Here is a 24,915-nt window from a genome sequence, read left to right on the forward strand (position 1 = left end):
GTTTTGAATAATCAGCCCCTGTCTTATCTTAATGACCTTATAGTACCATATCACCCCATTAGAGCACTTCGTTCCAAGTATTTAAAAGTAAAATGGGAGCCAGACCCTTCGGTTTCCAGGCCCCTCTTGGTAAATGGTAAATGGACCGGTTCTTATATAGTGGTTTTCTACTCTGAGCACTCAAAGCTTGCCTCATTCACCCGTTCACACCCATTCATACTCTGACGGATGCACCGAAGAGCAACTTTCATGCAGGATATCTGGCATGTAGACGGGGAGTAGGTGACCTGCTCCCCCACCTGAACTACAGCCACCACTTCTGTGGAACCAGCTTCCAGTTTGGGTTTGGGAGACAGACACCCTCTCTACTTTTAACATTAGGCTTCAAACTTTCCTTTCTTCCCTGAATCCTCCCTTAGTTAGCCTAGTCTAGGCTGCTGGCGGGTTCCCGTGATGCACCAAGTGTTTCTTCTTCAGTCGCCCTTTTCACTCACTATCTATTTAAACACCTCTCTGCATTCAATCATTAGTTGAGAATATTCTCTGGCTCTCTTCCCCAGATTGTCTTTGTCCCGTCTTCCTCCTCTCACCCCCCCAACCAATCGCAGCAGATGCCCGCCCCTCCCCCAGCCTGGTTCAGGTTTTCACCTGCTAAAAGGGAGTTTTTCACCTTTGTGCACCATAATTGCAGGGCCTTTATCTTAAAATATACAGTGTCTTGAAGTGACTATTGTTGTGATTTGGCACTAGAATAAAGAAAATTAGCACTAAGGAAAGTAGTTTTCTGTACAAAGTGTCAGGTAGACGGTAGTTGGTAACTTTAATGGCTGTTTTTCTTTGGAGGGCTGCATGCAAACACATAGGCTGCATTTCCTAAATCCTTGGATCTGAGTAACCAACAGAACAAACACTCTAGTGTGACTCCTGCTTTAATGCTACCATTAATGCTAGCAGTATTCATGCTACTTCCACATGCTACTCTGAAAATCACTTCCAGGTCTATTAACAATAGTATCAAGAAAAATACTATCCTGATTACTTCTGATGTACTAGGATTACTAGTTTCTCACAGTGATTAATAGCTCTTGTCAGCTGTTGAGCTAGTTAATAGGTATGCCCTCGTTGTCATCTGTTGTGATTTTATTTTGAAAGGATGCTTCCTGTTATGCTGCAGAGTGCACGCGAGAGTTCAATAATAAAAACTAAGTGTTGTTCCGGTGAAAAGCCGATGCCCCACGTGTGATTATTCCTCCGTCTAGACAATATAAGTATCTTCAATATTCATGCAGATTCCGCTGGAAGACCCGTCTCTGCTAACAGGTTATGGGCCCAGGAAAACATTGAAGCTACGCCAGGGGAAAGTTTACCACCAGAAAAGTCGCAAAGTACAGCGTGTTCGGTGAGGGCTAGCGTGCTAAGTTAGCACCATGAATAAGCATGCTGGTGAACCCAGTGGCCGATGGGCAAGGTTGGTTTTTGACGGAGATGAGAAGAATTATGAACTGTGGGAGACAAAATTTTTGGGACATCTTAGATTACAAGGTCTAAAAGACACAATATTGAAAAGTGATGACGACGATGAGGACGACGAAGATAAGAATGCCCAGGCCTATGCAGAGTTAATACAGTTCCTGGATGATAAGAGTTTATCGCTCGTGATGAGAGAAGCTGCCGATGATGGACGCGAGGCACTGAAAATTTTAAGAGACTATTATGCAGGAAAAGGTAAACCAAGAATTATCAGCCTTTATACCGAACTGACTTCTCTGAAGAAAGCAAGCAGTGAGAGCGTCACGGAGTACATCATACGCGCAGAGACATTTATTACAGCCCTGAGAAATGCTGGAGAGACACTTAGTGATGGTCTGCTTGTAGCGATGGTGTTAAAAGGTTTACCAGAAACATTTAAACCTTTTTCCGTTCACATTACGCAAAGTGAATCAGAAATCAAGTTTGCGGAATTTAAAACGAAACTCCGCAGCTATGAGGACACTGAGAAAATGCGCTTAATGGAACAAGAGGATAACATCATGAAGGCGAGAGTGCAACCCAGCGTGAGACCCGCAGCAGCTGCTAATGACCACAGGAGAGACATGTCAGACATAGTCTGTTTTAAGTGTGGCCAACGGGGACACAAGGCCAGAGCATGCCGCTACAGACAGTGGTGCGGTCACTGTAGGAGCAACACCCATCGAGAGTCGACTTGCAGGAGACTACAACGGAATGATGAAGCACGCACAGCCTCGGAGGAGGGCGACAACGCAGAGAGCGACGACACCTATGTCTTCCGGATGAGCGATGACTACGCGGCACCTCAACAGCCACAAGACATCAGGACCAAAGGCCTAATGGTGGATACTGGCGCAACATCACACATCCTGAATGATAAAACAGCGTTCAAGAAATTTAATGACGACTTCCAGCCGGGAACGCACTGTGTGGAATTAGCTGATGGCACCAGGTGTAAAGGAGTGGCTGAAGGCAGAGGAGATGCAGAGGTGTGCTTGATTGACAGCAGAGGGAGACAGTGTAAAACAACACTGAAAGACGCCCTATGCATTCCCTCATTTCCACAGAATATCTTCTCTGTGAGAGCGGCCACCACGAACGGAGCCACTATCATCTTTAAGAAAGGAAGGAACGTCCTTCAACACAGAGACGGTACAAAGTTTCACATCCATGAGCACAACAGACTTTATTACCTTGAGACTGTAAGTGAGTACGATGATAAGTGTAATAATTGTTTTGATGTGCAGACATGGCATGAAATTTTGGGACATTGCAATCATAGTGACATTCTGAAGCTACAAAATGTGGTTGAAGGTATGAAAATCAAAGGGAAAACTGACAAAGAAAGTTTGAACTGTGAGGTGTGTATTCAGGGAAAATTTGTCCAGACTAGGAATAGAAACCCTGACAGGAGAGCTGAGAAACCTCTTGAGCTGGTACATACGGATCTAGCAGGGCCGATAGATCCAGAATCACGAGATGGACACAGATATGCATTATTGTTTACCGATGACTTTTCCGGTGCAGTATTTGTATATTTTCTCAAAAACAAAAGTGAAACAATGCAAGCAACTGAAATCTTTTTGGCCGATACAGCCCCACTCGGGAAGGTAAAGTGTATCAGGTCAGACAACGGCACAGAGTTCATGGCAAAGAGTTACCAGGTATTGTTAAACAAACATGGAATAAGACATGAAACTTCAGCCCCATATTCCCCTCACCAGAATGGTACAGCGGAACGTGGCTGGAGAACACTTTTTGATATGGGGAGGTGCATGCTTATTGAGAGTGCCATACCAAAGGAATTATGGACGTATGCAGTTCAAACAGCGGCTATCGTGAGAAACAGATGCTTTAACAACCGGACAGGGCAGACACCTTACTTTTTGCTGACTGGGCGGAAGCCCAATCTATCCAGAATGCGAAAGTTTGGGTGTGAGTGTTATGCTTACAAGCAAAACAAGGGTAAGCTGGATTCTAAGTGTACAAAAGGGATTTTTGTAGGCTACGACAAAAACAGTCCAGCATACAAGGTTTATTTCCCAGACAGCGCCAAAGTGCAAAAGTTTAGGCTGGTTAAGTTTGTAACCAAACACAATGAGGAAAAGCAAACACAAACTGATACGACATCTGAGGATGAAGACATACAGGTGAGGGAGAGACCAAACGTGAACAGGGAAAGCCCCAGTACCAGTTCACAGGAACCAGATACTGACAACCAACCAGAAGTGAACAGTCAGATGCCACTTAGTGATGAGACTGAAAACTCCAGAAGGTATCCTTCTAGAACAAGAAAGAAACCAGATTATCTAAATGAATATGAGTCAGAAGAAGACATTGATGATCAAGTGCTGACTAACATAGACTACTGTTACAGACTGATAAGTAACTCACCCGTGACATTCAGTGAAGCTGCAAGGTCACCCAACTCTAGAGAGTGGAAAGCAGCTATGGATGAAGAAATGCAATCCTTAAAAGAGAACAACACCTTTACCCTAACAATCTTACCTGAGGGAAAGAAAGCAGTGGGGGGTAGATGGGTATATGTGAAGAAAAACAGTGGTGATGGATCAGAAAAATATAAAGCACGGTACGTAGCTAAAGGTTACAACCAGTGTTTTGGGATAGACTATGATGAAACTTTTTCTCCGACTGCTAACCTGACAAGCATAAGAGTATTGATGCAGTGTGCAATACAAGAAAACCTGATTTTGCATCAGATGGATGTAAAAACCGCATACTTGCATGCACCAATAGATTTTGAAGTGTATGTTGAGCAGCCAGAAGGCTATGAAGTAAAAGGAAAAACAGATGAGAAACTGGTCTACAAGCTGGAAAAGTCACTTTATGGGCTTAAACAGTCAGGCCAAAACTGGAACAGGACATTACATGACTATTTGATAGAGAACGGTTTCATGCAGAGTCCTGTAGATCATTGTGTTTACACAAGGAAAACAGGAAAAGAAAAAGTGATCATGATCAGTCGATTATCTTGTTAATAATTTCACCTCCTCACTACGTACGACTCTGGATACTGTAGCTCCTGTGAAAACTAAGGCCTCAAATCAGAAGTACCTGACTCCGTGGTATAATTCTGAAACACGTACCCTAAAGCAGATGACTCGTAATCTGGAGAGGAAATGGCGTGTCACAAATCTAGAGGATCATCATTTAGCCTGGAGAAATAGTTTGCTGCTTTATAAGAAAGCCCTCCGCAAAGCCAGAACATCTTACTATTCATCACTGATTGAAGAAAATAAGAACAACCCTAGGTTTCTCTTCAGCACTGTAGCCAGGCTGACAAAAAGTCAGAGCTCTTTTGAGCCAACCATCCCTTTAACGTTAACTAGTAATGACTTCATGAACTTCTTCACAAATAAAATTTTTATCATTAGAGAAAAAATTACCAATAATCATCCCACAGATGTAATATTATCTACAGTTACTCTTAGTACCATTGATATTAAGTTAGACTCTTTTTCTCCAATTGATCTTTCTGAGTTAACTTCAATAATTACTTCCTCCAAACCATCAACGTGTCTTTTAGACCCCATTCCTACAAAACTGCTCAAAGAAGTCCTGCCATTAATTAATTCTTCGATCTTAAATATGATCAACCTATCTCTAATAATCGGCTATGTACCACAGGCCTTCAAGCTGGCTGTAGTTAAACCTTTACTCAAAAAGCCATCTCTAGACCCAGCAGTCTTAGCTAATTATAGGCCAATCTCCAACCTTCCTTTCATATCAAAAATCCTTGAAAGAGTAGTTGTCAAACAGCTAACAGATCATCTGCAGAGGAATGGTTTATTTGAAGAGTTTCAGTCAGGTTTCAGAGCTCAGCACAGCACAGAAACAGCTTTAGTGAAGGTTACAAATGATCTTCTTATGGCCTCTGACAGTGGACTCATCTCTGTGCTTGTCCTGCTAGACCTCAGTGCAGCGTTCGATACTGTTGATCATAATATCCTATTAGAGCGATTAGAACATGCTGTAGGTATTACAAGTACTGCGCTGCAGTGGTTTGTATCATATCTATCTAATAGACTCCAATTCGTGCATGTAAATGGAGAGTCCTCTTCACACACTGAGGTTAATTATGGAGTTCCACAGGGTTCAGTGCTAGGACCAATTCTGTTTACATTATACATGCTTCCCTTAGGCAGCATCATTAGAAGACATAGCATACATTTACACTGCTATGCAGATGACACCCAGCTCTATCTGTCCATGAAGCCAGATAACACACACCAATTAGTTAAACTGCAGGAATGTCTTAAAGACATAAAGACCTGGATGGCCGCTAACTTTCTGCTTCTTAATTCAGATAAAACTGAGGTTATTGTACTCGGCCCTGAAAATCTTAGAAATATGGTATCTAACCAGATTCTTACTCTGGATGGCATTACCTTGGCCTCCAGTAACGCGGTGAGGAACCTTGGAGTCATTTTTGACCAGGACATGTCCTTCAACGCACATATTAAACAAATATGTAAGACTGCTTTCTTCCATTTGCGCAACATCTCTAAAATTAGAAATATCCTGTCTCAGAGTGACGCTGAAAAACTAGTTCATGCATTTATTACTTCCAGGCTGGACTACTGTAATTCATTATTATCAGGATGTCCAAAAAACTCACTGAAAAGCCTTCAGCTAATCCAAAATGCTGCAGCAAGAGTCCTGACAGGGACTAGAAAGAGAGAGCATATTTCTCCTGTTTTGGCTTCCCTTCATTGGCTTCCTGTTAAATCCAGAATTGAATTCAAAATCCTGCTCCTCACATACAAGGTCTTAAATAATCAGGCCCCATCTTATCTAAATGACCTTGTAGTACCATATCACCCTATTAGAGCGCTCCGCTCTCGCTCTGCAGGCCTACTTGTTGTTCCTAGAGTATTTAAAAGTAGAATGGGAGGGAGAGCCTTCAGTTTTCAGGCCCCTCTTCTGTGGAACCAGCTTCCAGTTTGGATTCGGGAGACAGACACTATCTCTACTTTTAAGATTAGGCTTAAAACTTTCCTTTTTTCTAAAGCATATAGTTAGGGCTGGACCAGGTGACCCTGAATCCTCCCTTTGTTATGCTGCAATAGATGTAGGCTGCCGGGGGATTCCCATGATGCATTGAGTTTTTCCTTTCCAGTCACCTTTCTCACTCACTATGTATTAATAGACCTCTCTGCATTGAATCATATCTGTTATTAATCTCTGTCTCTCTTCCACAGCATGTCTTTATCCTGTCTTCCTTCTCTCACCCCAACCGGTCGCAGCAGATGGCCCCGCCCCTCCCTGAGCCTGGTTCTGCCGGAGGTTTCTTCCTGTTAAAAGGGAGTTTTTCCTTCCCACTGTCGCCAAAGTGCTTGCTCATAGGGGGTCATATGATTGTTGGGTTTTTCTCTGTATCTATGAAGCGCCTTGAGGCGACTTTTGTTGTGATTTGGCGCTATATAAATAAAATTGAATTGAATTGAATTGAATTGAATTGAATTGATCATATGGGTTGATGATATTATTATTGCAGCCAGTGATGAAAGGGTTTTGAAAACTGTGAAGGAAATGCTAACTGCAAGATTCAAAATGAAAGATATGGGGAAACTCAAACATTTTCTTGGTATTGATTTTGAGCAAACCCAAGATTGTGTAAAAATGTTACAAGAGAGATATGTAGAAAACATACTGGAAAGATTTCAAATGCAAGACTGTAAACCAAGATCAACTCCTTGTGAACAAAGGTTGAACTACAATGATGATGCTGAGAAAATGAACAATGTCAGAATGTACAGAGAGGCAGTAGGTAGCCTTATTTACTTGACCTCTTGCACACGACCAGATTTGAGTTTTGTTGTAAGTAAGCTGTCACAGCACTTCAAAGAACCAGCTGTGGAACATTGGACTACTGTGAAACATGTTCTAAGGTACCTGAAACAATCAAAAGACAAGACATTGTGCTACAGGAAAAGTGACAAAGATTTGAGAGTACAAGGTCACAGTGACTCAGACTGGGCTGCGGATGTGACTGACAGGAGGAGTACTACAGGTTACTGCGTAAGCCTGAATGAAGGAGGTACTTTGGTGTCATGGCGAACAAAGAAGCAGCCAACTGTTGCCTTGTCAACTTGTGAAGCAGAGTACATAGCTTTGGCAGCAACAACACAAGAATGTTTGTACTTGACACAACTGTTGCAAAGCATGTATGAGCATCAAAAGAGACCGCCAAAGATTTTTGAGGACAATCAAGGGACTATTGCATTGGCAAAGAATCCTGTTAACAGACAGAGGTGTAAGCATATCGATATCAAATATCATTTTGTGAGATCAACAGTTAATGCTGGAAATTTGATATTGGAGTATTGTCCGACAGGTCTGATGGTGGCCGATGTTATGACAAAGCCAGCAACAAAGGGGAAGTTATTGAAGTTTGAGAAATATATGTTTGGAGTGTAAACAAATAGTAAAGAAAAACTGTTTCTTTTGGAATGCATGTAAAGCTGACAACGTGAGTGCAAGTGGGGGTGTTGAGCTAGTTAATAGGTATGCCCTCGTTGTCATCTGTTGTGATTTTATTTTGAAAGGATGCTTCCTGTTATGCTGCAGAGTGCACGCGAGAGTTCAATAATAAAAACTAAGTGTTGTTCCGGTGAAAAGCCGATGCCCCACGTGTGATTATTCCTCCGTCTAGACAATATAAGTATCTTCAATATTCATGCAGATTCCGCTGGAAGACCCGTCTCTGCTAACATCAGCATACAGTTAACATACCTGTTTGTTCCCAGAACTCTGAACACACGACTCTCATCTGTAATTTCTTGTGTTACCTGCACATAAAGTGAAAATTCACATGTGTAATGACTTAGAACTAATATGATAAGCACATGATACGAGCTCAGCCAACGTTGGATGAATTTACTAGTTCATCACCTCATCTGAATGGAAACTCCTCCCTTTGAGGCCATGCTTCCAGAATGCCAGCACACTATCCTGCAAGCAGACTGACAGAACAGGAGGTGTCACTCAGCTTTCAGGACACACATCAGCTCTCATTCACTTTGTTTGTCACATCATCATTTCTACCTAGTGTTTCAATGGGGAAGTCAAAGACTATTTCTGCAGCCAGCTGTCTGGATGGAAGTCCTTGCAGGTTCACGATCTTTACAGTTCCTGTCCAAACAGTACACAGATTGAGAATGAGCATGAAAGACATTTGAAGGATTCACAATATGCGAGGGGACTTACTTTCCAAGGTGATGAGAACAGTGTCTCGGTCCAGCTGGGTTACCTGCACGACTCTGAGTGCTCCACTATCTGCACGGAAAGAAGGAAGCTTGTTGCAACAAGTTGAAGCTTGAAGCTTCAGGAAGTCAGCAGAGACACGCAGAAACGGTCCTACCTGGCACTGGAACAGGAGCGCCGTTCAGCTCTATAATATCAAACCTGAGCTGTTGGCCGGTTGGTGGTTTATCATTACTACAGTCTCTCACTCCAACACACAGCTGAGAAGAGAATCTGGGAGTCTGATGGCGAGTTGCTGTGAAACAGTCACCAAGGAAAACAAAAAAAACTAAATAAATTCTCATGGATGGTTAAGTGATGCTTGTTAAACCTGAGCTGAACCTGTTCATACAACCGTCAAAAACAGCACAACAGAATTCTTGTATGATTATTAAATCTTGAGATTAAAGATAAACCGATGCCATCCACCCACCCATCCATCCATCCATCCATCCACCCACCCATCCATCCATCCATCCATCCATCCATCCATCCATCCACCCGTCCATCCGTCCAGCCGTCCATCCATTCATCCATCCATCCATCCATCCATCCATCCATCCATCCACCCGTCCATCTGTTCGTCCAAACATCCACCCACCCACCCATCCATCCATCCATCCATCCATCCATCCATCCATCCATCCACCCGTCCATCCATCCATCCACCCGTCCACCCATCCGTCCATCCATCCATCCATCCATCCATCCATCCATCCATCCATCCAGCCGTCCATCCATCCATCCACCCGTCCATCCATCCATCCATCCACCCGTCCATCCATCCTTCCATCCATCCATCCATCCATCCATCCATCCATCCCCTAACTGCACGTCTTTGGACTGATGCCACTTTTCCATAATGTTGTGACACAGGCGTGTTTTTCCAAGCAGCACTGTGTTAGGACTGCAGACAGGCTTAACACAGAGCTCTGTTCTCACAGTACATACATTATCGTTATGAAATGTGCGAGACATTCACAAAAAAACTGTCAATTATCTGTGCTATGTGATCTAATGGTGCATGCTGGCGTTGAACTGTGTGCTGATAACACTGTTCCTGTAGCACAGAAAACACATGGTAACCATTCAGTTACACGAGCTTGGACCCAGAGAAGGTGCTGTTGGTGTTTTTGGACGGCGTTTATACAACGTTTCTTTTATTTAGTCTCTAAAATCTTGTTGGGCTTGAATAAAAAGTATGCATATGTTATTAAAAAAAATCAATTACATTCTTCAGCTTCAGATTTTGATATGCTGTCTGTCTACTTTTATGTAATTCAGGTCTAATGGCTGGTTTGCATTGTGGAAATAGGGTTAGAGTTAGAAAGGAAGACATTTATTCAGGTGGCAAGTTCGACATATCTGTACAAACCTTTAGATGCATGAACTTTTGAAGAGGCTCATACCACAAGAGTAAAACCAGGCCAGATGGGACAGCCCCGCACAGATATGTACTATCTGTGTATGGGTTTCTTGCTGAAACAGAGAGAGCAGGACTAAGTGTCTGCAGTTGTTCTCCGTGAACAAACAGACTGACCAGAGTAACTCGGCATTGCTTACCTACACTGCACCTCCTACAACCTTTAGTGTCAGGAATCTTTACAGATATGGTAAACTTTCTGTGGCCAACAGAGAATATCCAGGTCAGAACAAGCAGACAAAATTGGGTTTACAGTATCCTCCTTCCTCAAAATCAAGTGGTAGCATCATACATGACATTATTAACACTGCTGCACCTACAGCTCCTGTTTCCCTGCATCTGTGATGGCGTGTCGTACCTGAGACTGATCCGCTCAGTGAGGCGGTTGGTGCTGAGCGACAGGCTGCTGTGTTTCTTGTGCAGATGTCCTTTCTGTTCAAACAGAGCTGGCAGGCTGTGCGAGTAAAGCTGGGCCGACTTGCTTGCAGGATGGAGCCTTTTTAGAGCAGCATATTATCGAGTGGACACAATGTTCTCCGTTTGTGTCACGCTGTTTGTTACCTGATACGGACATCAGCACATTGTTCATAACATATAGCCATATACATCGCTGAGGGAGGAGCTGTGGGGAAAAGACAAGCAGTTCACTGAGACTTCAAACATCCAGCTTCAGTCATCAGACTGTTCCAGAAACATCATTTCCTGGTTTTCAGTGCTCCTCCTTTCATCAGGAGCTGCACTCCTTACTCAGGTTTTTCAGGGTGATGCGATTAATGACTTGCACTTTTTTGTTATTACTTGCATTTTTACACAATGCTCTTCTACTCTGACTGACACTTTCAACTACCAGCTTGACCGCGCATCACTCTTTTCTACCTCAAAAGGACCAGTTACACATGTCTGCATGAATTCTGCACGCACGTTTGCACTACAAGCTGCACACAAACACGTGCGCACATCCATGATTTACTCCAAACCTAACTTAACCTTCGGCGCTTTTTAACTTTCAACCCCTTCAGTGGAAACATTGGGAGAAGTTTGCCAATGTGGTATTATAATATTATTTTATGCCACGTTAGACCCCTAATTGAAGATTGTGAATTATTATGTAGTTTTAGTTTGCATTATTCTCCTGAATTAGAAGAAGGTGATAACTATTGCATTTGTTAAACTGATTTGCATTACATTAGACTGCTGATTTATTGTGAATGAATGATATTGTTTCATGATGCATTATACTGCTGAGTTATAAGAAATACTGTTCGCAGAAAGTCATCGCCTTATTTGTCTGATTAGAAGAGAACAGAACATGCTGGAGTTTTCTGCCCCATCTCAGCAGGAGCAGATAAACGGGGAGCCAAGGTCGTAACTTAGGCGCCGTGTGAGAGAAAAGCATGTGAATGTTTAGGCTTTTATGATAAGGTGGGGGCCACTAGAGGCTATAAGAGTTTGATCAATGCTCCACCATTTTGAGATCTGATGCTGTCTGCGTACGGTGTCCATCTCCCACGCGTGTGATCATTAAAATCATCGTTTGACTCAACCCGGTCGGACCAGTGTTGTTATTGTGATTTTTCCTCTTGTATCCATCCCCAATATTTGAATCCGTAACACCATCAAACTCGTCGTTGGAGGGGAGAGGGAGGGGAAACAGGAGGACAAAGGATGGCGGGAACAACTGAGCTGTAGTGCTTTTTTTTTTTCAACTGTGCAATATTTGCAATATTGTTTTATATTCGACCTTTTTTGTGGGGCAAATAATATTGACACCAGTCATTTTGTGTTTTTCTGAAATTATTCTGTTATTGTGTACAAAATATTAAAAAAATTCAGCTATATATGTTGATGCATGCTTTTATTACCAGTCGCATTGATTACTGTAACGCCCTGCTCTCTGGTCTCCCCAAAAAGAATATATCACCCTTACAACTTTTACAAAACTGCAGCTCGTGTGCTGACGAAGACCAGAGGGTGGGCCCACAGTACACCGGTTTTAGAATCGCTGCATTGGCTCCCCGTGTATTTCAGGATCGATTTTAAAGTTCTTTTATTGGTTTTTAAATGTCTTAATGGTCTGCTTCTCTCAATGACTATCGCCCTGTAGCCCTCACCTCAGTAGTGATGAAGTGCTTTGAACGCCTGGTCAGAGACTTCATCATTTCTTCACTACCAGACACACTGGACCCACTACAGTTTGCTTACCGTCCAAATCGTTCCACAGACGATGCCATCTCTCATCTCCTCCACACATCACTCACTCACTTGGACACTAGAAGGGGGAATTATGTTAAAATGCTCTTCATAGACTACAGCTCTGCATTTAATACCATAATTCCCTCCACACTCACCACCAAGCTGGAGCATCTGGGACTCAGCTCATCTATGTGTCAGTGGATCTCCAACTTCCTAACTGGCAGACCACAGGCAGTAAGGATGGGCGGACATGTCTCAGCCTCCACCACTCTCAGCACTGGAGCCCCCCAGGGGTGTGTTCTGAGCCCCCTGCTGTACTCTCTGTACACATATGACTGTGTGGCCACTACCAGCTCCACCACCATCATCAAGTTTGCTGACGACACCGTCGTGGTGGGCCTGATCTCTGATAACAACGAGACGGCCTACCTGAAGGAGATTAGGAATCTGGAGAACTGGTGCCAGAGGAACAACCTCCTTCTAAACGTCAGTAAGACAAAGGAGCTGATAGTGGACTTCAGCACTAAGCAGGAGAGGAACTACCAGACCCCTGTCATCAACGAGTGCCCAGTGGAGAGAGTGGACAGCTTCAAATACCTCGGAGTTCACATCACGCTGGACCTGTCATGGTCCTGTCACATCAACACCGTGGTGAAAAAGGCCCGACAGCGTCTCTACCACCTCAGACGCTTGAGAGACTTCCAACTGCCCTCCAAGGTGCTCAGGAACTTTTACTCGTGCACCATAAAGAGCATCCTGACGGGAAACATCTTAACCTGGTTCGGGAACAGCACCATGCAGGACAGACGAGCTCTACAGAGGGTTGTGCGGTCAGCTGAGCGCACCATCCGCTCCGAGCTCCCTGACCTGCACTCAATCTACAGCAGGCGGTGCTGGACCAAGGCCAGGAAGATCGTGAAGGACCTCAGCCATCCCAACAACAGACTGTTCTCTCTGTTGAGGTCAGGAAAGCGATTCCGCTCCCTGAAGACCAACACAGAGAGACTGAGGAGGAGCTTCTTCCCGCAGGCGATACGGTCTCTCAATCACACACCACACAGTACTGACCCACACATATGGTTCTTACACACACACTGGACATTCTGGACATTGTTTTCACTTCATCACTTAAATCACTTTAAGCATATTTGCACTGCACAAGACATAATGTGGATTGCACAACACTGGTCACTATATTCTTCATTTCCAGTTAATACTTGTACAGCTGCTGTTATTGTGTATATATTTATTTATTTATATTTCTTCATACATTCTTATATAGTTCTATATTGTGTATTTTGTTGTACAGTTATTTTATTTTCAACTTTAATTTATATATTTTATCTTATTCTCCCAGTTAAATTTACCCTTCATTCTAATTTGTGTTGTACAGTTATTTCATTTTTAACCTTAATTTATATCTTATTCCCTCCTAGTTAAATTTACCCTTTTTAATTTTTCCTATTTATTTCCTATTTATTTCCTATTTATTTCCTATTTATTTCCTTTTTTTTTTTCTTTAGGTCACGAGCAGTTGTCCAAGCATTTCACTGCATATCGTACTGTGTATGACTGTGTACGACTGTATACGTGACAAATAAAATTTGAATTTGAATTTGATTTGGGCCGTCTTATCTCTCAGATCTGCTTTTACCATACGAACCCTCGCGGACCTTGAGGTCCTCTGGTACTGGCCTTCTGACTGTTCCCAAAGACAGCACACATACTCACGGAGAGGCAGCTTTTCAGTGGTATGGTCCTCGTCTGTGGAACAGCCTGCCGGAGGAGCTCAGGGCCGCAGAGAACGTACATGTTTTTAAGAACAGGCTCAAGACCACCTTTTTAATTTATCTTTCACCTAACGTTTATTTATTTTATGCTTATTTATTCTATCCTGTTATTCTATTTATTAATTTAGGTTTTACCTAATATTTATTGATTTTATTCTTACTCATTTTTTATCTTCTTACTATTTCTATTGTATCCCGTTCTTATTTACTTTATCTTTTTACCCTGTATATATCCTATTGTGACATATCTCCAGTGTTTCCTCGGAGGGGGCTCTCTGCACCGGGGCTGTGATCGACCGTGGCTGCTGGGGCTCTGGGGGTCCTCTCAGCCTGGCTGGGGGGGGGGGGGGGGGGGGGGGGGGGGGGGGATATGGGTGCATTCATGAGTGTCTATGTTAATGAGAGTGTGGGGGGTTAGTTGGAGGGCGGGGTGGGGTGCTTTTAACCATGTAAAGCACTTTGTGCTACTTTTTTTGTATGAAAAGTGCTTTATAAATAAAGATTGATTGATTGATTAATTTCCCAGCTTTGGTCATTATATACAGTATTTTGGAGACAGAGAGTTACAGACTCTCTCCCAGACCACGGACTCATAATACAAGTCAGAGCTTTATAAAAAAAAAAAGTTGTGTTTTCTAAATTGGAGTTCAAGTTATTTGTACTTCCAATAGTGTTAACATACTACACAGGTCATGAACAAGATTTCTTTTACATTTTCATTGTAAATGGGCTGAAGCAGTTCATTAAAAGTAGTCTAACATAAATGTAAACGCTGTAATTTGATTATTTTAATAAACCATGAAACTTGGATGGATTCGATGCCGGTGTGACCACAGTGCACACGTCTGCTGTCGCTCACAGTGGTCCAAGGAACCGCTCAGGGAGTTTGTGTGTTCGCTCAGACACCTGAAAAATTAGAGGGAACATTGGGCCTCTGACATTCAATACCCAGTTATTAAAATGTTAAGTGTAAATCATCCCCAGCCCACAATAGCAGCTGAATTTACTACGATTTCAGATCTTTTTACACGTCAATAAGAAACCACCGATGTGTAAAACAGGCTGACAACAGAATGACGTAAACCACACTGCTGCAACTGTGCAGCTCTCAGGTTTTATCTATTGTTTCTCTGTGTGGCCAGCAGGGGGAGGTGTTTTTTTTTTTTTTTTTTAAATATTAATGAAAACATTTTTCATGAAAGTTGCAAATTTGTTATCTGTTTTTATGACATTTTTCACTGTGGATTACAACAACATCAACATTAGAAAATGAAATACATTTATAGTAGGTGATCATTAATCACTATTATTGGCACTATTAAAGGGCCCCAAAAATCAAACTTTGCTTAGGGCACCACGGAGGGCCAACCCTTTTTACACTTCAACGATTGTACACAAAATACAATCATCCATCCTTCTATCTATTTATTTTTGTCCACTTATATAATTCAGCATCACAGGGAAGCTGGATCCCAGTTGTTTTTCACAGAGGGCCAAGCAGTGGAGGGAGCTGCCGACCTCCCAGCAATACATGTAAAAGCTTTATTTTATACTGACTCTGGTCATCTTTATCTATCATAAAAATTTGCTTCACGATCTGAAACACGTAAGTGTGGCAAATATGCAAATAGCTAAGAAATCAGGATGGGGTAAATCGTTTCTCACTGCACTTCTGTTAGGCGACTGAATAAAAACACAAAGTCAGCAGTCTGGCTATGAATGTCTTTAATGTTTCCAAGATCAGAATCACATCAGGGTGTACAACCTCACCCCTGGCGCCGTTGCCCACCTCTCAATTTTAAATACACGTAGACATTGAGGGCTACCAGGAGGGGCTATGCGCTTACCTGCTGCTGAGTAATTGCATATGAGAGCATGAGGGTGGGAATGGATGTTTGTATCTGTGTGTGCCTGTTTGTCTGTGTCCATATGTCAGGTCGGGTATCAGACGCCACCTCTCTGGGGACATCTCAGGCCCTCCAAGGTATGGAGGCCTATCTCCCCCCACCACTCCCCCTGCCAGTGGCAGACGCCTTCAGACATCGGTGCATTGGTGGTTCTTTGTGTCTGGGGCTGGGCGTCCAGGTACTGCTTGTCGGGGCCTGGAGCCTGGGGCTCGCTCGGGCTCCTTCAGGGTGCGGTGCCTTTGGCCTCTCAGCCTGTGGCTCGGTCACTCTGGCACAGCTGGCTGCCGGCGGAGCTCACGGGCACGTCACGTTTAAATCATGCTTTTTATCCATTTTTGTTTTTTAATGTTCTGTAAAGAACTTGGGATCACCTTGTTGTTGAATTGTGCGATATAAATAAACTTGCCTTGCATTTTGGCTGCTACCTCAAAGCACACTGTGCGCTGTCGATCTTACGTGCTGCACAATAATATTCAATATTTAGTATTTACAGTTATATTCACATAGATCATCGCGATGATGTTGTTTATTATATTGCTCTCTTTTGTTTGCTTGTTTTCTCTTTTTTCTTTCTCAACAGGTGATCCAGGTGATTGATAGATGGATTTTTTGTCTGTTTGTTTTGTTGGCTTGGACAACTTCCTACCAGACCCGTGGAAGTGGAAGCTTCAGTGAAGAAAGATTCCTGCTCCCAGCCGTTCATTGGCTCGGCATTTTAAACCCCTAAAGGGTCACCTGGCCTGTAAATAAACAGGGCCAATAAAAAAAATCACAAGAATAATACAAAACTTTCAGCCAGTTTAACTTAATACATTAACTTATTCTTGTGTACACAGTAATTCATAAATAAATAATGTATATTATCAATAAAGATTGATCTAAACAGTTTAACTGCTATGTGCAGATAAAGGTTGCATAGCTTTAAAACATTTGCTATCCAGCAAATATCAGTCAAACTCAACACAAAAGGAAACACAACAATCGTTCAAATTGTTTGGACCGGTGATCCAAATCAACTGGTGTTGGTCAAACAGATGTGTGGTAGACTTACTTTGAAGGAGCTGCTACCGACAAACCAGCAAATAAACACCAAATATTTCATCTGTGACATTTGTGAGGTTTCCTCAAACACACTCCGTCAGTCTTGTTGCTGTTGAACGACAAACTATTTAAAAATGTCGCGGGTTTACCTGGTCATATTCTCATTCACGGGGCGATCGCCAAAACAAAAGCAAACAATTAACACCACGCCGATGCTGTTCACAGGACAGCAAGAGTAACGATCAGGAGCATCTGGTCTTCGTTATCGTTCCCCTCGTACGTGTTATTACTGCGATTTCAGCGTTTTCGCTTCACAACTAAAGTGTGCAGTTTACTTTGTGTGCACTCAAATGGAGTCAAGCCAGTTAGCGCCACCTGTGGTCAAGTGCCATAGCCTACAGCCAGATGAACTTGTGACACACATCTGAGCCACGTTTGAATTCCTGTTTCATGCACAATACATTTGTAACTTTTTATTTTTTCTGTTTTTGTGTCTTGCAAATAAACCTTTAAACTGATTTGAAATGATGTTATGTATTTATTTTTGGCCCTTATCTACGGTGGCCCTGAGAGGCCAAACGGACTGCAACTTAAGAAAACAGCAGCAATAAAAAAAAAACGCTGCAAAAGCACAAAAAACACAACTGAAATAGGAAAAAAGAAAACGGAAGTGTTTCTGGGGAGACAATAGTAATTAGTAATAAACAGAGCCAGTGTGACTAAGTGGAGCTTGTGAGAGTGAGTGGATTGAAGAAAGTGAGGGACTCAGATGTGTCAGTTGGTTTGTCTTTGTTTTTGAGTGTGGAGGAGAGTTAGATTGGGTTGGTTTTAAAGCTAAGCCAAATCACAACAACAGTCGCCTCAAGGCGCTTTATATTGTACAGTTTAATTTCCAAAACTTGCATATGATCTTCAGTTTGCAGCTGGACTATCACATAGCAGCTGGAGCAGTCTCAAATGGAGGCCAGTCCACTGCTGCCACCTGTGGCCAAGTGCCATAGCCTACTACTAGATGAACTTGTGACACACATCTGCAGCAGAGGCTGAGTGGCTGCTCTTACACCTGGAGCATCCAAATCGACCAACAAACACGCTGAAAGATGCAATGCCATCAATGTGGATTGTCCAGACTGAGAGACCTCTTCCCTCTGACCCCTCCCCAAACCCTCAAACCCTCCTACCCACCTCGACATATAAACTCTGTGTGGCTTCACGTGTTCTGTTGATGTTTACATGATCGAAATAACTTGAACACAAACACAAACAAAGATGAAGACCGCACCGGAAGGAAACAACTACAAGTCCCACAATCCTCTGTGTTTAGGGAGCAGCAGTGAAAGTGAAAGTATTGAGCCTCCGTTCAGAGCAGCAGGAGGAGGAAGGTGGAGCTGAGGCAGGTGAGTGTTAACATGAATATGTTTCTTCTTATGACATAAAATAATTCCACGCTGTTCGTGTCTGTGGGTGAAATGTGAGGCCGGTCGGCTCCTCTGAGCGCTGGTTTCCTGTAAGTAGAGAGGAAGTGAGTTTAGCTGAGCCTCCGTTTAGTGTGAGAGAGCAGGAGGAGAGTGAGAGCTGTGCTGAGGCAGGGTGAGTGTTAACACCGCTCTGACATTACTGTGTCTCTGTGGCGGGAACAACAGGCTCCGTCAGTGGAGGCAAAAATAATCAGACTTTGGTTTTTCAAAGGAAACAACTTTATGTCGGAAGTTCCCGCACGCTCATTGGATAACGATGTGTCAATCTCGAGCTATTAGCCAATGAGCGTGCGGATTCACAGAAAGACCCGCCTTTATCATGGGACTTTTAAAAACTACAATGGCGACAGAAACTCCGTGAGTGGAGTTCAGGGTGACGTTATGAAACTGTGACGTTTGAGCCACTTCCTGTTCTCAGTCCCAGCGTCCTGATCACCGAGGTTTCTGTTGCTCTGATATCTGATATTGATTATATTGGTAAACAGGCTGTAGCATAAACATCAGGGCCCTGTTTCAGGAAGCCGGTTTAGTGGAAAAACTGAGTAAGTATACCCTGAGTTAACGAAAACTCTGGGTTTTCGGTTTCACAAAGCGAGTTCAGATGAAGCCTCAGTGAGTCACTATGACGACACACGCCGTGAAGCTAACCTGGGCCCTGTTTCAGGAAGCCGGTTTAGTGCAAACTCTGAGTAAGTATACCCTGAGTTAACGAAAACTCTGGGTTTTCGGTTTCACAAAGCGAGTTCAGATGAAGCCTCAGTGAGTCACTATGACGACACACGCCGTGAAGCTAACCTGCCCCCTAGCAGGTTTACTACAACTAACCCTGACTGTCTCCGCCCCTTTGTCGGAAACCTGACAGTAGGAAGTGTCGGACATGGCGTGCCACTTCCTTGAAGAGCCAGTAGATCGTGAAGCCCAAATTCTCCGCAGGGCTCTCCGCCGGGAGAGAGTGATCAGAGTGCGTTTGGACATTTTATCATTTCCTGATGATTTTCTGTGCGAACGTTACCGTTTCTCAGCACAATCTATAATTTATTTGGATAACATCCTCAGGCCATATATTACGCATGTGACACATCGTGGACATGCTCTCAGTTCATTGCATATTATTTGTATTGCACTTCGGTTTCTTGCAAACGGGAGCTTTCTGTATAATATTGGTGACGCTGAGCACGTTTCCAAGGCTACCGTCTGTCGGGCAGTCAGGAATGTTACAGTTGCACTGAAACGTCTCCTGTACTCGTCTGTGGTGTTCCCCGGTCACAGACCCACAAGATTTATCAAAGAGGGATGCCACAAAATTGCAGGTATCAGGATGAACGAAACTTAATTTATGATGTGGTGATACTTGGACTACTACTTAAATTGCACATTTATTTTCAGGGTTCCCAGGCGTGATTGGCTGTACAGATGGCACTCACATTCCAATCATTGCTCCTTCAGTAAATGAAGGAGACTATGTGAACAGGAAGTCTTTCCACAGCATTAATGTACAGGTACATAGTTCCCTGTAGCATGTCAAACTAACAAATTATTTCATTATAGTAATGGATGCTAATTTGTGTTCTCTGCACTGTGAAGATCATATGTGATGCTGCCAACATTATCACAAATGTGGAAGCCAAGTGGCCAGGCTCTGTCCATGACTCACAAATATTCCGTGAATGTACACTGAGCACAAAATTTGGACATGGTGAGTTGAGAATACTTTAAAATATATAAAGACCAATTGCTTCAGGGACATTTGAACTGAAGTGTACCCTTCTGTCTTAGGAGAGTTCACTGGCTACTTGCTTGGTGATAGGGGGTATCCATGTTTACCCTATTTGCTTACCCCTTACTCTGACCCTGAACCGGGCCCACAGCAGCGATATAATCTGGCTAATTGCAGGACAAGAGCCAGAATTGAAATGACTATCGGAATGCTTAAGGCCCGGTTCCAGTGCCTGCAAAGACTCAGGGTCACCCTAGAAAGGGCATGTGACATTATTGTGGCATGTGTGATTCTTCACAACATTGCCACAATTAGAGGAGAACACTGTCCTTCTGAACCAAACATCAGCAGTGATCCAAACCATGAACATCCTGACCCTCCCACGGACATACAAGATGGAAGAGCAGTCAGAGACACCATATGTCACAATCATTTCTTTTGACCCATCACCTCAACATGTTGAAAGAAGAATAAACAGATTTTTTGTTCAACTGGCTTTATTGGTCACCTGTGTTTCCTGTACACAAAGTATTAAAAGATGTAAACCTCATAAAGTGTCTCTGTTGCTTCCTCCTCTGTAACAGCTGTCAATGTTTCTTCATTATTTTCCTGTAGTAAAGAAATAGACAACATTGCTGTTCTACTGTAAACTCATATAATCGTGGAGTATTACTCACAACTGCATGTTGGTCTGGCTCAACAGGAGGCTGCACCAGATGCAGTACACCACCACCATCAACTGATAGAATATGAGGTTTATACAGGTCACTTATAACTTACAAGGGACCAAATGGCAATTAACAAACATACCAATCACCTTACACTTCATTGTCATTATGCTCTCAAAGACAACCAAGGCTGAGGGAAGGCAAAATCAGTAGGACAATAACTTCACTACAAAATAATCCATTATGGTAAAGAGTTTATCAAATGAATGAGCAGCACTGCAAAGGTGACTGTGAAGAAAGGATGTATGCACATCATGTATTATTTTGAATTTACCCCTTATGTAGGCACTTGTGTCTTGCGGGGTTATTGCCTCAGAGGATGTCCCCGCAGAGATGCCTTCGGCCACAGGGCGCCCACTGTTTTGGCTGAGGGCCAACTGCTCAGCCTCTGTGAGTGGTGGTGGTGGAGGACCCCCACCTGTTTTTCGGGCCTCCGCTTTTTTTCTGTTGGCTATAACGGGTCACATTTGAGCATACAGAGTAAGCAAATATGTACTTGTAATGTGCTCAGATAATTTCAATAAGTGCTTACAGAAAGAAAATTAATGTAGCCTCTAACTGCAATTGATTTACATCGGACAAACAGACCAAGCACTATGACTCATAATACAATTACACCTTACCTGTTTGAACTATATTTTTATATTTCATTTTTACTTGCTGCCAGGCACGTTTGGGGCCTGTTGGGTTGCACCTGCGCTCACATCACATCACAAAATAAAATGTATAAAATAACAAATAAAATAACATATGATAAAATAACGTGTTAAATGGGTGGAAATCCCTCGATCAATGTTTAAATTAACACTCACGCATTGACTCTGTCGGCTATGTTTTGCCATGCATGCTTTTGCAGCTGTGGCTGTGTTACTTTTTTCCGCAAAATTTGCATGTTATCAGCATATGCTGCCATCAGGATTTCGGCCTCAAGCGCTGTGAAATACATTGACCGCGCCTTCTTTCCCTCCGTCTCCATGGTGACTCGCTTAATCTGTGCTCCACTAATCAGGGCTTTATGTGTCCTCGTGCGTGCGCTTAACTTGGGGTTAAAGCAACTCCGCGTTGACTGAACTAATTGTTATCAGCCTTTCTGAAACGGAATATTCCGAGTTGGACAGTTCGGGGTTACTCAACCGTGAGTGTCGTTTTTCACTCTGAGTTTTCCAAACCGGCTTCCTGAAACAGGGCCCTGCCCCCTAGCAGGTTTACTACAACTAACCCTGACTGTCTCCGCCCCTTTGTCGGAAACCTGACAGTAGGAAGTGTCAGACATGGCGTGCCCCGTCCTTGAAGAGCCAGTAGATCGTGAAGCCCAAATTCTCCGCAGAGCTCTCCGCCGGGAGAGAGTGATCAGATCGCGTTTGGACATTTGATCATTTCCTGATGATTTCCTGTGTGAACGTTACCGTTTCTCAGCACAATCTATAAGTTATTTGAATAACATCCTCAGGCCATATATTACGCATGTGACACATCGCGGACATTCTCTCAGTTCTGTACATATTATTTGTATTGCACTTCGGTTTCTTGCAAACGGGAGTTTTCTGTATAATATTGGTGACGCTGAGCACGTTTCCAAGGCTACCGTCTGTCGGGCAGTCAGGAATGTTACAGTTGCACTGAAACGTCTCCTGTACTCGTGTGTGGTGTTCCCCGGTCATAGACCCACAAGATTTATCAAAGAGGGATGCCACAAAATTGCAGGTATCAGGATGACCAAAACTTAATTCATGATGTGGTGATACTTGAACTACTACTTACATTTTACATTTATTTTCACGGTTCCCAGGCGTGATTGGCTGTACAGATGGCACTCACATTCCAATCATTGCTCCTTCAGTAAATGAAGGAGACTATGTGAACAGGAAGTCTTTCCACAGCATTAATGTACAGGTACATAGTTCCCTGTAGCATTTCAAACTAACAAATTATTTCATCATAGTAATGGATGCTAATTTGTGTTCTCTGCACTGTGAAGATCATATATGATGCTGCCAACATTATCACAAATGTGGAAACCGAGTGGCCAGGCTCTGTCCATGACTCACAAATATTCCGTGAATGTACACTGAGCACAAAATTTGGACATGGTGAGTTGAGAATACTTTAAAATATATAAAGACCAATTGCTTCAGGGACATTTGAACTGAAGTGTATCCTTCTGTCTTAGGAGAGTTCACTGGCTACTTGCTTGGTGATAGGGGGTATCCATGTTTACCCTATTTGCTTACCCCTTACCCTTACCCTGAACCGGGCCCACAGCAGCGATATAATCTGGCTAATTGCAGGACAAGAGCCAGAATTGAAATGACTATCGGAATGCTTAAGGCCCGGTTCCAGTGCCTGCAAAGACTCAGGGTCACCCCAGAAAGGGCATGTGACATTATTGTGGCATGTGTGATTCTTCACAACATTGCCACAATTAGAGGAGAACACTGTCCTTCTGAACCAAACATCAGCAGTGATCTAAACCATGAACATCCTGACCCTCCCACGGACATACAAGATGGAAGCGCAGTCAGAGACACCATATGTCACAATCATTTCCTTTGACCCATCACCTCAACATGTTGAAAGAAGAATAAACAGATTTTTTGTTCAACTGGCTTTATTGGTCGCCTGTATTTCCTGTACACAAAGTATTAAAAGATGTACACCTCATAAAGTGTCTCTGTTGCTTCCTCCTCTGTAACAGCTGTCAATGTTTCTTCATTATTTTCCTGTAGTAAAGAAATAAACAACATTGCTGTTCTACTGTAAACTCATATAATCTGTGGAGTATTACTCACAACTGCATGTTGGTCTGGCTCAACAGGAGGCTGCACCAGATGCAGTACACCATCACCATCAACTGATAGAATATGAGGTTTATACAGGTCACTTATAACTTACAAGGGACCAAATGGCAATTAACAAACATACCAAGCACCTTACACTTCATTGTCATTATGCTCTCAAAGACAACCAAGACTGAGGGAAGGCAAAATCAGTCGGAAAATAACTTCACTACAAAATAATTCATTATGGTAAAGAGTTTATCAAATGAATGAGTAGCACTGCAAAGGTGACTGTGAAGAAAGGATGTATGCACATCATGTATTATTTTGAATTTACCCCCTATGTAGGCACTTGTGTCTTGCGGGGTTATTGACTCAGAGGATGTCCCCGCAGAGATGCCTTCGGCCACAGGGCGCCCACTGTTTTGGCTGAGGGCCAACTGCTCAGCCTCTGTGAGTGGTGGAGGACCCCCACCTGTTTTTCGGGCCTCCGCTTTTTTTCTCTTGGCTATAACGGGCCACATTTGAGCATACAGAGTAAGCAAATATGTACTTGTAATGTGCTCAGATAATTTCAATAAGTGCTTACAGAAAGAAAATTAATGTAGCCTCTAACTGCAATTGATTTACATGGGACAAACAGACCAAGCACTATGGCACATAATACAATTACACCTTACCTGTTTGGACTATATTTTTATATTTCATTTTTACTTGCTGCCAGGAACGTTTGGGGCCTGTTGGGTTGCACCTGCGCTCACATCACATCACAAAATAAAATGTATAAAATAACAAATAAAATAACATATGATAAAATAACGTGTTAAATGGGTGGAAATCCCTAGATCAATGTTTATATTAACACTCACGCAATGACTCTGTCGGCTATGTTTTGCCATGCATGCTCACTTTCTTTTGCAGCTGTGGCTGTGTTACTTTTTTCCGCGGAATTTGCATGTTATCGGCATATGCTGCCATCAGAATTTCGGCCTCAAGCGCTGTAAAATACATTGACCGCGCCTTCTTTCCCTCCGTCTCCATGGTGACTCGCTTAATCTGTGCTCCGCTTATCAGGGCTTTATGTAT

General features: G+C 43.0%; 1 protein-coding gene and 1 long non-coding RNA gene across 2 annotated transcripts in view; one reads left to right on the forward strand and one right to left on the reverse strand.

Moving 5' to 3' along the window:
* LOC146676629 (uncharacterized) overlaps nucleotides 1-24,915 on the reverse strand; it is a 456,001-nt gene that overhangs the window by 295,394 nt on the left and 135,692 nt on the right. The gene's annotated exons all lie outside the window — the stretch shown is intronic.
* On the forward strand, nucleotides 22,839-23,680 carry LOC146676642 (uncharacterized). The gene is made up of 3 exons (XR_014910576.1): nucleotides 22,839-22,945; nucleotides 23,031-23,142; nucleotides 23,223-23,680. It is a non-coding gene; the product is annotated as an uncharacterized LOC146676642 (long non-coding RNA).

The sequence above is a fragment of the Rhamphochromis longiceps genome, linkage group LG3, assembly GCF_057381845.1.
Source record: "Rhamphochromis longiceps isolate RC_006_pf linkage group LG3, R_longiceps_female_GT1.1, whole genome shotgun sequence".
In the NCBI taxonomy this organism is placed as follows: domain Eukaryota; kingdom Metazoa; phylum Chordata; class Actinopteri; order Cichliformes; family Cichlidae; genus Rhamphochromis; species Rhamphochromis longiceps.